Here is a 12,404-nt window from a genome sequence, read left to right on the forward strand (position 1 = left end):
AGAATTACCAGGCGCATCTGTAGGGGGGAAGATGCCAAAACCTGATAAATCACCACCTTTTAATCGGACGAGAGAGACACCTCCATCTCTCTCACTCCTTCCATTAAAAACATCAAAGTTATGACATCAAATTGATGTGAAGTTCTGTCTGTTGATATTTCAGATGCACAAGAAAACAACTTAAATCAATCCAAAATTCAAGTTGAGGACCACCACCCCTTTAAACAACTAGGTCAAAAGAACATGAAAAGGGCAAATATAAACTCTAATTTATCAAGACCCTCTTTTAAGAAGTCTACAGGAATTAATGTTAAACCAAAAGCTGCAAATAAGGAGACCTCATCCAAGATGTCCCCCAGAAAATAAACCATAGTTTTTCCTCCATTATGCAATAGAATTGTCAGGGTTTAAGTGCCAAATATGAAGATCTTAAGCTACTCAGCCATGAACACTCCCCCATAATTATATGTCGACAAAAGAGCAAACTTGATGATAATACTCCTTGTCCTTGAGAGTATGTTAGCTATAAGGCAAAATATTATCAACGAGCAGCGAGCCATGAGGGAAGTCTTACATACGTTCGTCAAGATGTTCCCCAAATATCCTTGTCTATATGTACCCCTCTGCAGGCAGTGATTGTACAAACTGATATGGGGAGTAAATACACAATATGGTGTCTTTACTTGCCTTCTAATGATAACATCTCATATGATAATTTATTAGAGGTGATTCAACAACTCCCACAACCTTTTCTCTTACTAGGAGATTTTAATAGTAGACATCCTTTATGGGGAGATGTTTTGGCCAATGCAAGGGGGTAATACTGTATTATATCATCAGTTGTGGAAAATTAAGATGAAGAACTCCTTAATACCGTAGAGTCCACACACTTCCATGTTCAGACAGGTACCTTGTCATTCATTGACCTATCAATTGCAAGCTTTAACTGTCTTCTCAATTTTGATTGGAGAATATTAGATGATTGCTATACTAGGGATCATACACCAATCATTATAAACACCAAGAATGGCCCACCTTTACAGAGATCACTACGATAGAATCTTGACAATGCGGACTGGGATAGATTTCATGAGCTAAGCGAAATTGAATGAAATGCAGAACAGTTTGAAAGTGTTGTTGATGCCATAGATTTACTGAATGGAGTCTCCATACAGCAGGAGTCAATTCAATTCACAAAACAACAAGGTTATTCAAACGATGACTAGTCCCCTGGTAGTCCTGCACAGAGCCACAAAAAAGCATTTAACTTGATTGTGCAGACACTGTACTGAGGAGAATTTGATAATATACAAGAAATGTAGAGCAAATTTACGTCAAGCCATGAAAGAAGCTAGGCGTTAGTCTTGGGTGTCTTTGGTTTCCTCCATCAACAGTAAAACATCACCATCTTCTGTGTGGAGGAAAGTAAAAAAAGAAAGCAGGCAAATTCACCCCCAACCCACCACTAGTGTTGAAGGTGAATGGTCAGTATGTGACCGGAGCAAGTGAGGTTAGCAATGCATTAGCTGATCATTTCTCCAATGTATCAATTAAATGTAAAGTAGTTCCTGGTTACCAGTATCGAAAAAATGAAGAACAGAAAATGCTAAACTTTGTAATAGAAAAGGGGGAATCTTACAATATTTTTTTACTGAAAGGGAATTTAATTCTGCACTTTTGGGACAAAAATCAAAAGCTTGGATTGAAGAGGTCAAGGGTTGTGTGAAGGATGCGAATAGAAAGTACCCCAATTTATTTAACATGCGAAGGGATATGTTCTTCATTGAAGATGATATCCAATTCTGTAACAATGAAAGAAGACTACATTATATTTTCTTCCACTTTGGTAGAGAAAGCCGTCAATGTAATTCACGTAAATCCATAGGCAGAACATATAGGTATAAAAGGGTCCCTAAGGAGGGTAAGAGAATTATTCTTTGTAGAGGAATGAAGAAAGATATTCTTAGATTTATCAATGAGTGGCATGTGTTTAACTCAACGAGAAACCACAAACATGTAATACCAAAGGCCAAAACACGGTCAGTAGTGCCTGTGAAGTTTGATAGAGTGCATATGAACGACCTAGGATTCATTTCCACGAGATCGGCAGTTTAAGTATGCACGTGTGTTTTGAATATGCATTCACACGCTTTACACACACCTATGTAATGGTAGATACAACTGCGGTTTCAGTTGCGATAGCCTTGTCTTCCTTCACAGTAAGGTTTGGCTGTTAAGGTACATTGATAAGTGCCAAAGGCAGAGTTTGTGAACAAAGTGTGCTAGGGGGTGACCAATATCATGGAAATAGATAATTGCACTCTCGCTTCTTATCAGCCCTCAGCAAATGGGCTTATGGAGTCCCATAACCGAGAGTTAACACATATTTTAAAGTGGGGTGCAGTCAGACCAAGTGGATGGAAATGTCGCCATGGGTGAAATTCACCATATACACGGAATATAACAGCTCCATCACAGATACCCCTTTTGGGCAGGATCCAAAAATGGCCTATACTGTTGTCATGGATCCCCAAACCTGGTCCTCATACAGCATACAACAATATCGGTAATGATGTGTAATTTGTCTTCCGTGATTCAGATAATCCAAAGGTATTTTCTGAAGCCCAGTGATAAGTATCAGACGAGTTACGACCAGCATTTCTGAACGCAAACATCTAATATACAGAGAGGGGACAAGATTTTTCTTAAAAGGCTACAGCCGAGGAAGCACAAACTGGAAACCGCATATGTTGGAGTGTATATTGTAAAATAATTAAAACCAACACGGTGGTCATCCAACACATCTGGACTGAGGCCAAAGGCGAGTATCATCTTTTACATGTGCGCAGTCCAAGAATATAACTTGGTGTGGCATTTGAATAGGTCGGTACCCGGTTACCCCAGGCTACCTGGTTACTTGGGGGAAGAAAGTGAGAAGGAGAAACAGGCAGTTGTAGGTATCCTATTTCGCGCATGAGAACTTGTGAACGGACAAGGGTCATAAAATAAAAGTGGTGTCTGCCACAAAGCGATTGAGAAGTTCATAAAAGTTTCATTTCACGCGTGTTCAGAATTTTGTTTTTACTTTTCCGTTTTAAGCATATCACGGGTATATATATTTATTATATTGATGTGTTGTCTGCTGCATTCAAGTTGCATAAAAATACATCTAAATTTAATTATTTTAAAAAGATACCAAATTTGCTATGGCCAAGCTTTTCTATGTATATATATATATATATATATATATATATATATATATATATATATATATATATATATATATATATATATATATATATATATATGTTGGCCAGAGCACCAGCCGCCCGTTGAGATACTACCACTAGAGAGGTATTGGATCCTTTGACTGGCCAGACAGTAATGCATTGGATCCCTCTCTCTGGTTATGGATTATTTTTTCTTTGCCTACACTTACACAGAATAGTCTGGCCTATTCTTTACATATTCTCGTCTTTCCTCATACACTTGACAACAATAAGATACTAAACAATTCTTCACCCAAGGGTTTAATTACTGTACTACCATTTAATCAGTGTACTTTCCTCATGGTAAAGGTAGAAGAGACTCTTTAGCTATTGTAAGCAGCTCTTCTAGGAGAAGGACACTCCAAAATCAAACCATTGTTCTCTAGACTTGGGTAGTACCATAGCCTCTGTACCATGGTCTTCCACTCTCTTGGGTTAGAGTTCTCTTGCTTGAGGGTACACTTAGCGACACTATTCTATCATATTATTATATTTTTTTCTTCCTCTTGTTTTTTTGAAATGGTGTGTTGGGCAGCCATGGATGCCTTGTGGTTTATCAAGAGGTTGTCTCTTCCTTTTTCTGATTCTTTTTCTTCTCAAAACCATCCTTACTGTCCTCCCTTCAGTTGAAGTGGCTATCCTGGAGGGTATTTAGCCTTGCATGGTGTATCGGCTCCTCCATGTTGACCAGTTTTTCCGACTTTTTGCTATAGTCTATGGGTATCATCAATCACTTCATTTATAATTCTGTACATATTGTTTTTGTTATAATTCTTGTTAAATTATTTTTTAAGTATGATGTCTCTTTTTTATTTCTATTAATTCTTATGCTGTCTTGAGACATTGAGCGAAATCCGGGACCAGTACGTCCTAGATTTCGTCAATGTCGTCTTCTGTATTGCAATATTTGTGGTCTTCATGCAAATATCCAAAACCTTACAGTTGCGTCCAGACAGTATGATATTCTTTTGTGCTCAGAAACTTTGGTTTTTAATATGAGGCACTCATCTGAGTTCCTTAAAACTGGTTTTAAGAAGCCAATAATGTTGAAATGTGATGCCATCCCTAAGGCCAGGGGAATGGCGGTGTATATTAGGACTGAGTACCCTGATTCTCATAAGTACTGCTATCAATGTGGATGTCATGAGATTCAGGTAATGAAAGTTTGTGGCAGGCATACCAACTTTTATTTGCGTTTGATCTACCGGAATCCAGACATGGATGATTCTATCTTCCATTGTCTTCTTACCATTATGGTTAAGATACAAGAAGATGATAGAAAGGCTTTTTTTGTCTTTGTTGGTGATTTTAATGCTCACCATAGGGAGTGGTTAAGTTCTATCTCTCCTACTGATCGCCATGGCTTAAGAGCTTTAGACTTTGCCTCTGAATCAGGCTGTGAGCAAATCATAAATGAAGCCACTCACAGGTCTGGTAATTGCTTGGACCTCGTATACACTGACTCCCCTGGTGTTATAACTAGTAAGGTTGGTTCTCTAGTCGGGACATCTGATCATGCCTTGATTTCATTAGTAGTGAAGACTGAGCAGCCTGTCCCTGATATATCATATTCTTGTAAAATTTATATGAAATCCCAAGCAGACTGGAATGGGATTTTGCATGATCTTTTGTGCTTGAATTGGTCACAATTATATAGTAGTGTATATCCTATTGTCCCTTTGAAAGAGAATCTAGTCAACATAATTGATAGGCGTATCCCTTCTCATGTGCTAAGGTACCGAGTGAAGGACAAACCGTGGTTTCATGATGATTGTAGAAGTGCTCATTTGGAGAAGCAGGAAGCCTATCATCTTTGGAAGGGTAACAGATCAGATTTGACCTGGAACAACTATACTCAGTTTCGAGCTTTTGCTCAGAGAGTTTATGCCTCAACTGAAAAGGAGTACAATTTAACCATAAAAGAAACCCTTTCTGGTACAACTCAGGAACATAAATGGTGGTCTACCCTTAAATCTGCACTCTTTGGTGTAGATGCAACAGTCCCTCCTTTACTTAAAACAGATGGCTCAGTTACTCACTGTCCAAAGGAAAAGGCAACCCTTTTGGCTGATGTTTTTGACAGTAAACAGAGTAATGAAAAACTTGAACTTCCTCGTTCCCGTTTTCCTGAGGCTAAACTAACTAGTTTAGCTTTTCGATCTCGTGAGATTAAAGCTCTGTTGATAGACCTTGATGCTTATGGAGGTGTAGACCCAAATGGTATTTTTCCTTTGTTTTTTTTATAAACACAGCAGATTTCTTGGCTCCAAAGTTATCTGTTATTTTGCGCAACTTAGCAAGAAGAGGAGCTTTTAGCACTTGTTAGAGAATTGTTATTACTACTCTATGTAAATGTGTTTGTGGTAGCTCAAGTCCCACTGATTACCACCCAATTTCCATAACTCCCATATCATCTAAAGTTTTTGAATGTCTTCTGGCAAAAGGTCTTAATAGGTTTGCTGAAGGTAATCATCTACTCCTTAGTTTGCAATTTGGTTTTCGTAAAGGCCTTGGAGCATGTGATGCCCTTCTTACAATCTCCAATGCTGTACAGAATTCCCTTGATTGTTTTCAGGAAGTTTGTATGATTGGCCTTTATTTTAGTGCTGCCTTTGACCGTGTTAATCATGAGGCCCTTGTTTTCAAACTGAAACAGTTGGGAGTGGGTGGGTCGTTTCTTAACATTATTATTGATTTTTTAATTAATAGATCTCAAAGAGTTGTTGTTGATGGGCACAATAGTGAGTATAAAAATGCGATATCCGGTGTTCCACAGGGTAGTGTTCTTTGCCCATTACTTTTCATACTATATACACACGACATGTGGTTTGGCCTAGAAAACAAGCTTGTTGCATATGCAGAGGATGCTACTCTCTTTGCATCAATTCCATCCCCTGAATGTAGATTTGGGGTTGGTGAATCTCTTAATAGAGATTTAGCTAGAATTAGTGCATGGTGCAAATTATGGGGTATGAAGTTGAATCCTAACAAAACTCAAAGTATGATTATAAGTAGGTCAAGTACGGTGGTTCCTTAACATCCGGATCTCAGTATTGATAATGTTTCTTTAAATTTGTATGACTTTTAAAATTGTAGGTGTGATTCTCGACAGCAGATTTTCTTTTGAGAAACACATTAGGTCTGTGTCTTCTTCAATTGCTCAAAAAAGTGACTTATTGAGAAAGTCTTAAAAGATTTTCGGTGATCAATCTATTCTGAAGAATTGTTTTTATTCTTTCATTCTACCTTCTCCTGTCTGGTGTTCAGCTGCTGATTCTCATCTTAATTTGTTGGACAGAAACTTATGGTCTATTAAATTTCTTATTCCTGATCTAGATATTAATCTTTGGCACCGTCGTTCAATTAGTTCATTATGCATGTTGCATAAGATTTTCCATAACTCTGACCATCCTTTACATTCAGATCTCCCTGGACAATTCTATCCTGTTCGTAATACTAGGTAGGCAGTTAATTCTAATAGCCAGGCCTTCTCCATCATGAGGCTTAATAATACACAGTATTCTAGAAGTTTTATTCCAGCTGTGACCAAGTTGTGGAATGATCTTCCTAATAGGGTAGTTGAATCAGTAGAACTTCAAAAGTTCAAAGTTAGAGCAAATGTTTTTATGTTGACCAGGCTGACATGAGTCTTTTTATAGTTTATTTATGACATATCTGTTTTTGACGTTAATAGTTTAAATAGTACATATTTGTTTTGACGCTGTTACTGTTTTTAGAATGATATATTGTTAATTTATTCTCATCATTTATTTATTTCCTTATTTCCTTTCCTCACTGGGCTATTTTTCCCTGTTGGAGCCCTTGAGCTTATAGCATCTTGTTTTTCCAACTAGGGTTGTAGCTCGGCTAGTAATAATATATATATATATATATATATATATATATATATATATATATATATATATATATATATATATATATATATATATATATATATATCAATGCTGCTGTGCTGTGTTAAAAAAATATTTTTCTCTGTAGAGGACTTGGTGTTAAGACAAGTAATTGTTAATAATGGGTTGTGATTTAACATCATAATAAATCCTTTTTTTTTTTTTTAGTTTTTGCAGTATAAATTATAATGCTCAGTTCATCGAGATGGCATTTTTTTATTGTTCTATATTTCAATTTATTTATTTGCAGTGACAAGGATGATATGTTAAAATTCCTTATGTGGTTTTAAATGAGACAAACGTGTTTTGGCTCATTTTCTTTGTATTATGATATCCCTTTGCTCTTGTGAATGTAATATGTTGCATGGAGATACGAATATTCTAATGCATTGAGGCAACTAGTGGTAAAACATTACCATTATTCTATTTTTGTTTCCTAATTATGATGTATATGAAGCTGAATTTTGTGTTTTTGTATAACCTATTGTAGGCATGAGATTCATCTTTAGTAACTTTCAATTGTAACGGGCCTACTTAATTTTAACTTTTGCATGCGTCCGACGAGGATGGTACTCAAGCAGCAATGTATAGGTGGGGAAAAATAAGTGAGGAAAATATTTTTTTTTTCTTTTTGCAAAGTGAAATACAAAAAAAAAAAATAGGAAATATAAATAATAACAAATAAAAGTGTTGTGAATTATGTGGGACACAGAACTGGAGGGGGTGTATGATGAACCAATCATGGGTGTGTATAGATTCCGTGTTTACGCGCCAACAGTCATTTTCTTTAGTGACAAAGAATAATGGTAATGCTGTGTTTGTCACTATAAAGTCTGATACATATCAGCATAGGTATAGGCATCAGAAGATCACCTCCCAATTGGTTCTTGAGGACTATCGGGTCAAACAACCAATCATGATTGGGCATAGCCATGCCAGAGAGATGAATTATTGAGTAAGATGACCCAAGGGTAGCCAATTTTTTCCGTAGTCCCATAGAGGGTAATTCGGGGATCTGAAGAGCCAAACTTGTGCCGCACCAAGTACCATTTTTCCGAAGGTACTTTATTCAGTAAAGTAAGGGCACCCGTGTAATTTGATACAATACAGTCTGTATAAAACGATCTCCTCGGGAATTATTTGTGCATGAAATCCTCCTCCATTCTTGTTTTCCTAAATTGATTGAATTCGAATACGACCCACATCAAGTTGGGTAGTATTGGTCTACGAATGGCTGCATAACAAATGGGATGGAAAATCATGTTTTCTGTGCCCCCCACCCCCGGCAAAAAAAAAAAAAAAAACATTCAAGTGTTTTGATAACGTTTCATTACTATTACTTGGTTTTCATTGAGGCAATTTTTTTTTTCATTACTATGCCTTGTTTTCTATGATGATGACTGGTGCAAACAACAAAGTTGAAAGAAAAATAATCTAGATGTACTGTACATACAATCATAGGTTTTTTTTTTTTAACTTAATTCATGACGATACCTAATTCAAAACCATAGCTTTTTAATTATGGAAGTCGAGCCATCATAACTCAAAAGCCATAACTTATAAATTATGGAAATGAACCCACCATAACTCAAAAACTATAGATTTCCGCTAGAAATCATTTTCAAAAGCTTTCAAAACACCATCAAATACATTGAAAAAAATCTTGTTTATTAAAAACCGTTTATTGCATTATTCTATAATTTTACCAAGAATTATATAATTTTGCCATCTTTTGCAAACACATAAAATAATCAATTTACTAGGGAGACAATACTTTAGTATTTAAATTTCATGGAGAAAAAATGACTGTAATCGTGCTAAAATCACATTTACTTTTATTAAAGCTTTATATAAGTAAACTAAGTAAATAACAAGAATAACTTCATATAAACTCAACACCCTTTGTGCTATTTGAGTGCAGGTTAAGATTTTTTCTAAGCCTTTGTACAACACATATACCAAAACAACAACCACCACCACCTAAATTAAATTCAATTTTAATTTATAGAAATAAAATCCCATACGACAGCACGTGAACGCAATATAGGTTTAAAGTTTAGACCTATTGAAATTCTTCTTATTTAAAGTATAGAAAAATTAAGAACAGCACGTTAATCACGGTGTCTCTTTTTTTAAAATCACAATGAAATTTTACTATTCAAGTGAATGCAAACTGCTACTAAAAAAGACAGATTTGCCCGACACTCGACACGAAAATTGAACAGGTTCAATTTGAGACGATACGTGACCACAAACGTTTTCCGTTCCTGACGTGTCGTTACGTCATATGTGACGAATCTCGTAAAGATCTTTGTTACCACTTTAGTTTTCATGCGTAACATTAATTGGGTCTTACGTCGAGTGTCGCATCACTTCCTATGTGATTCCGGCCTTGGGTAACCCTGTGCTGACACAGATTTTGGAGTTGCTGCAGTTTTTATTTCCTCAACTAAGCTTTATTAAATCATATTGCAATTCAAATTTGTTCAAGTGTGAAAAATTAACTTTTTCTGTAGAACCTCCCACCAACAGATATCAAGGATATCCTACTCTGGGGGATTGGAGCGCAATCAGGAAGAATATCGAGAATGATGCGGTTCGTTAACCATACACATGATTTAAAGTCCACATAATTAGTGATAGATATTTACCTGTTTTGTCAGTACCTCTACCATCCCAGTATTCAGGGGCAATGCCGAACTCGGAATAGTACACCCTTACTGACACTTCTGGACTAAATAATAAATTAACGGACAACACCCAAAGAACGTTAATTAGAGCAGCCTCGTAAAGGGCTTTAAATCTATTATAAAATATAGCTACTGACCTAAATTTAGAATAAGCATCGTTCGCTTCAACAATTACCAGAGGAACTCATCTTGGTGTATGTTTCAACCAATCATCCCTAACTTTTTTTTTTCCATTCAAATCATTTGAATAATGAGGCTAAAGTATGTAATAATCTTAATTACCTTTTACGGGTTACTCTTAAGGAAGGCTTCCAATGAGTTTATAATTTACCCAAAACATTCACTTCTTAATTAATTCAAACTCAATATAAGATAAATGGTCTAAAACCGGTGAAATAAAATTTTGGATATTCCCCATGGGCGCAGAAGCGGCGGGCGTGTTCACTGGTGTGTTTTTTTATTTTTTTTTATTTTTACAGGGAATTCACTTTTTAACTTTTACTTCAGAAAAGATTGAAAATTATTAGATTGCATGAATTTAGTAACCCTGAAAAGTTTCAAATATGTTAAATTGCTTAAATTTTGTAACTTACTCTTCATACGAATTATTATTCAAAAGCAATTTCTCTCATAGGTTTACGTTAACATGTATTTCCATGTTATTTATATATATATATATATATATATATATATATATATATATATATATATATATATATATATATATATATATATATATATATATATATATATATATATATATATTCTCATGACTCCGGCATGATTACTGTTTTACCGCTCTTCAACTACCGCTTACGTTGCCGGCCTAGTTACGATTTTTAACAATCGTAGTTTCTTCACCTCCCCGCTCGACTTACTCCGCTTGTGATTGGCTGAAGTACCCGTCGCGCCACCCTAGTTCCTTCATCGAAGGTTATGTTTGATACATAAATTTTTCATATCTTTAGTTCTGTTCTTGGTTTTGTATTCGACTGAGTATTAACTTTTTGTGTACTTCACGGACTTCTACATCTGCACCTGTCTCTTGAGTATATTTTGTAATATATTATTTGCTTGAGTGTTGGATTTATTCATAATCTTGTAATAATTATTTACGAGTGTTGATTTATGCATGTATTTGTGGGTAAACGGATATTCACACACCATTCCTCATGTTTCTTATTTGTGTTACGTTTGTTTTGCTGTAGGTTTAAATTTTTCTTGGGTTATAAGTTCATCGGTTTTAATTAGTCAAAACATTAGATTTTGAGTATTCAGTTTGAGAATAAAGTCCTATAAGTATTATTTTAATTATGATTATATAATAAATCTTTGTTTGCAAGCCTTTATTTACTTTTTCCTTCCATGTTCAATTTTGACATTGCACATTTTGGGGCTTCCTCCTTTTGTTTTCACCTGCAAGTTGTTAATAATATTCGTACAGTTTGGTAATCTTCGAATATAAAATCTAAACACCTCATTCTTCCATTGACACAGGTATGTCCTCATCTACATATGAGAAGTTCAAGAAGGTCACGCTTTGACTATGGGAACTGGAAGCCTTTGGATTTCTGCGAATCCGCCAGGAGGATGTACCAAAGGCCTTAGTATTAGGGAATGCCAAACAACCCAATGATACAACAACACGTTCCAGAATGATATTGAGTCTATTTCCATATTAGATACCTTCTGTGATGTGTATGAAACTAAAGTAAGGCCGGAAGGGGATATTTTACCACAATAAACTGGGAGCAAAGTGGTCTGATGGAAACCGATTTCCTAGATGAAAAAAAATTCCGACAATACAGCAAGTCAGAAAGTCATGATAGCCCTACGTCTGATTCACGACAGTGTTGTAGAGATTACTGCCTTGTACCCGAGTAAGGACTAATGAAATTCCTGTTCATCTACTTTCCCTTTTAATTATTTACTAAATGTATTTCTTTTCCTTTTATATTAAGTTTTGGATATAATTATTAAAACTCCTGGTCCATGGTTTTATTTGATGTCACAAAGCATACTCCTCATTGCACCAATTGTTTTACAAAATCAATACTGAATACATTTCGAGAAAATAATGCCCTTTTATTTTGTTTTTGAGTACTTACTTAAATTCAAAATTAAAAATAATTGTTCTAATTAATATCTCAAGACTTTTTTTTTTTTTCCCCGCTTCCGTCCAATGCAATCACCTCTCATTCTCACTAAACATTTTTGTGTTATTGTTGCATATGATTATCACTTAAAGAAAGTCATATTACGTTAAACTAACAAAATAAGAAATGTTCCTTGGTATATGATACATAAAATGCAGTGAAAAAAAGTTAAATGGGGAAAAATTTGTCAGGTATTCTATATAATGTTAACCTTAAAGTTTTTTTTTTTCTTCTTAAATTTGAATCATTCAAACGACTAACAATTTAGCGATATCTGATTATACATCTAAAATTTATGAATCAATCTTTAAAAAATAGTGACCACTTTGAATTTAAAAGCATGAATCAGAAACGGAGACAGATGGTAATTTTCAA

Source organism: Palaemon carinicauda, chromosome 19, assembly GCF_036898095.1.
Source record: "Palaemon carinicauda isolate YSFRI2023 chromosome 19, ASM3689809v2, whole genome shotgun sequence".
NCBI lineage: Eukaryota > Metazoa > Arthropoda > Malacostraca > Decapoda > Palaemonidae > Palaemon > Palaemon carinicauda.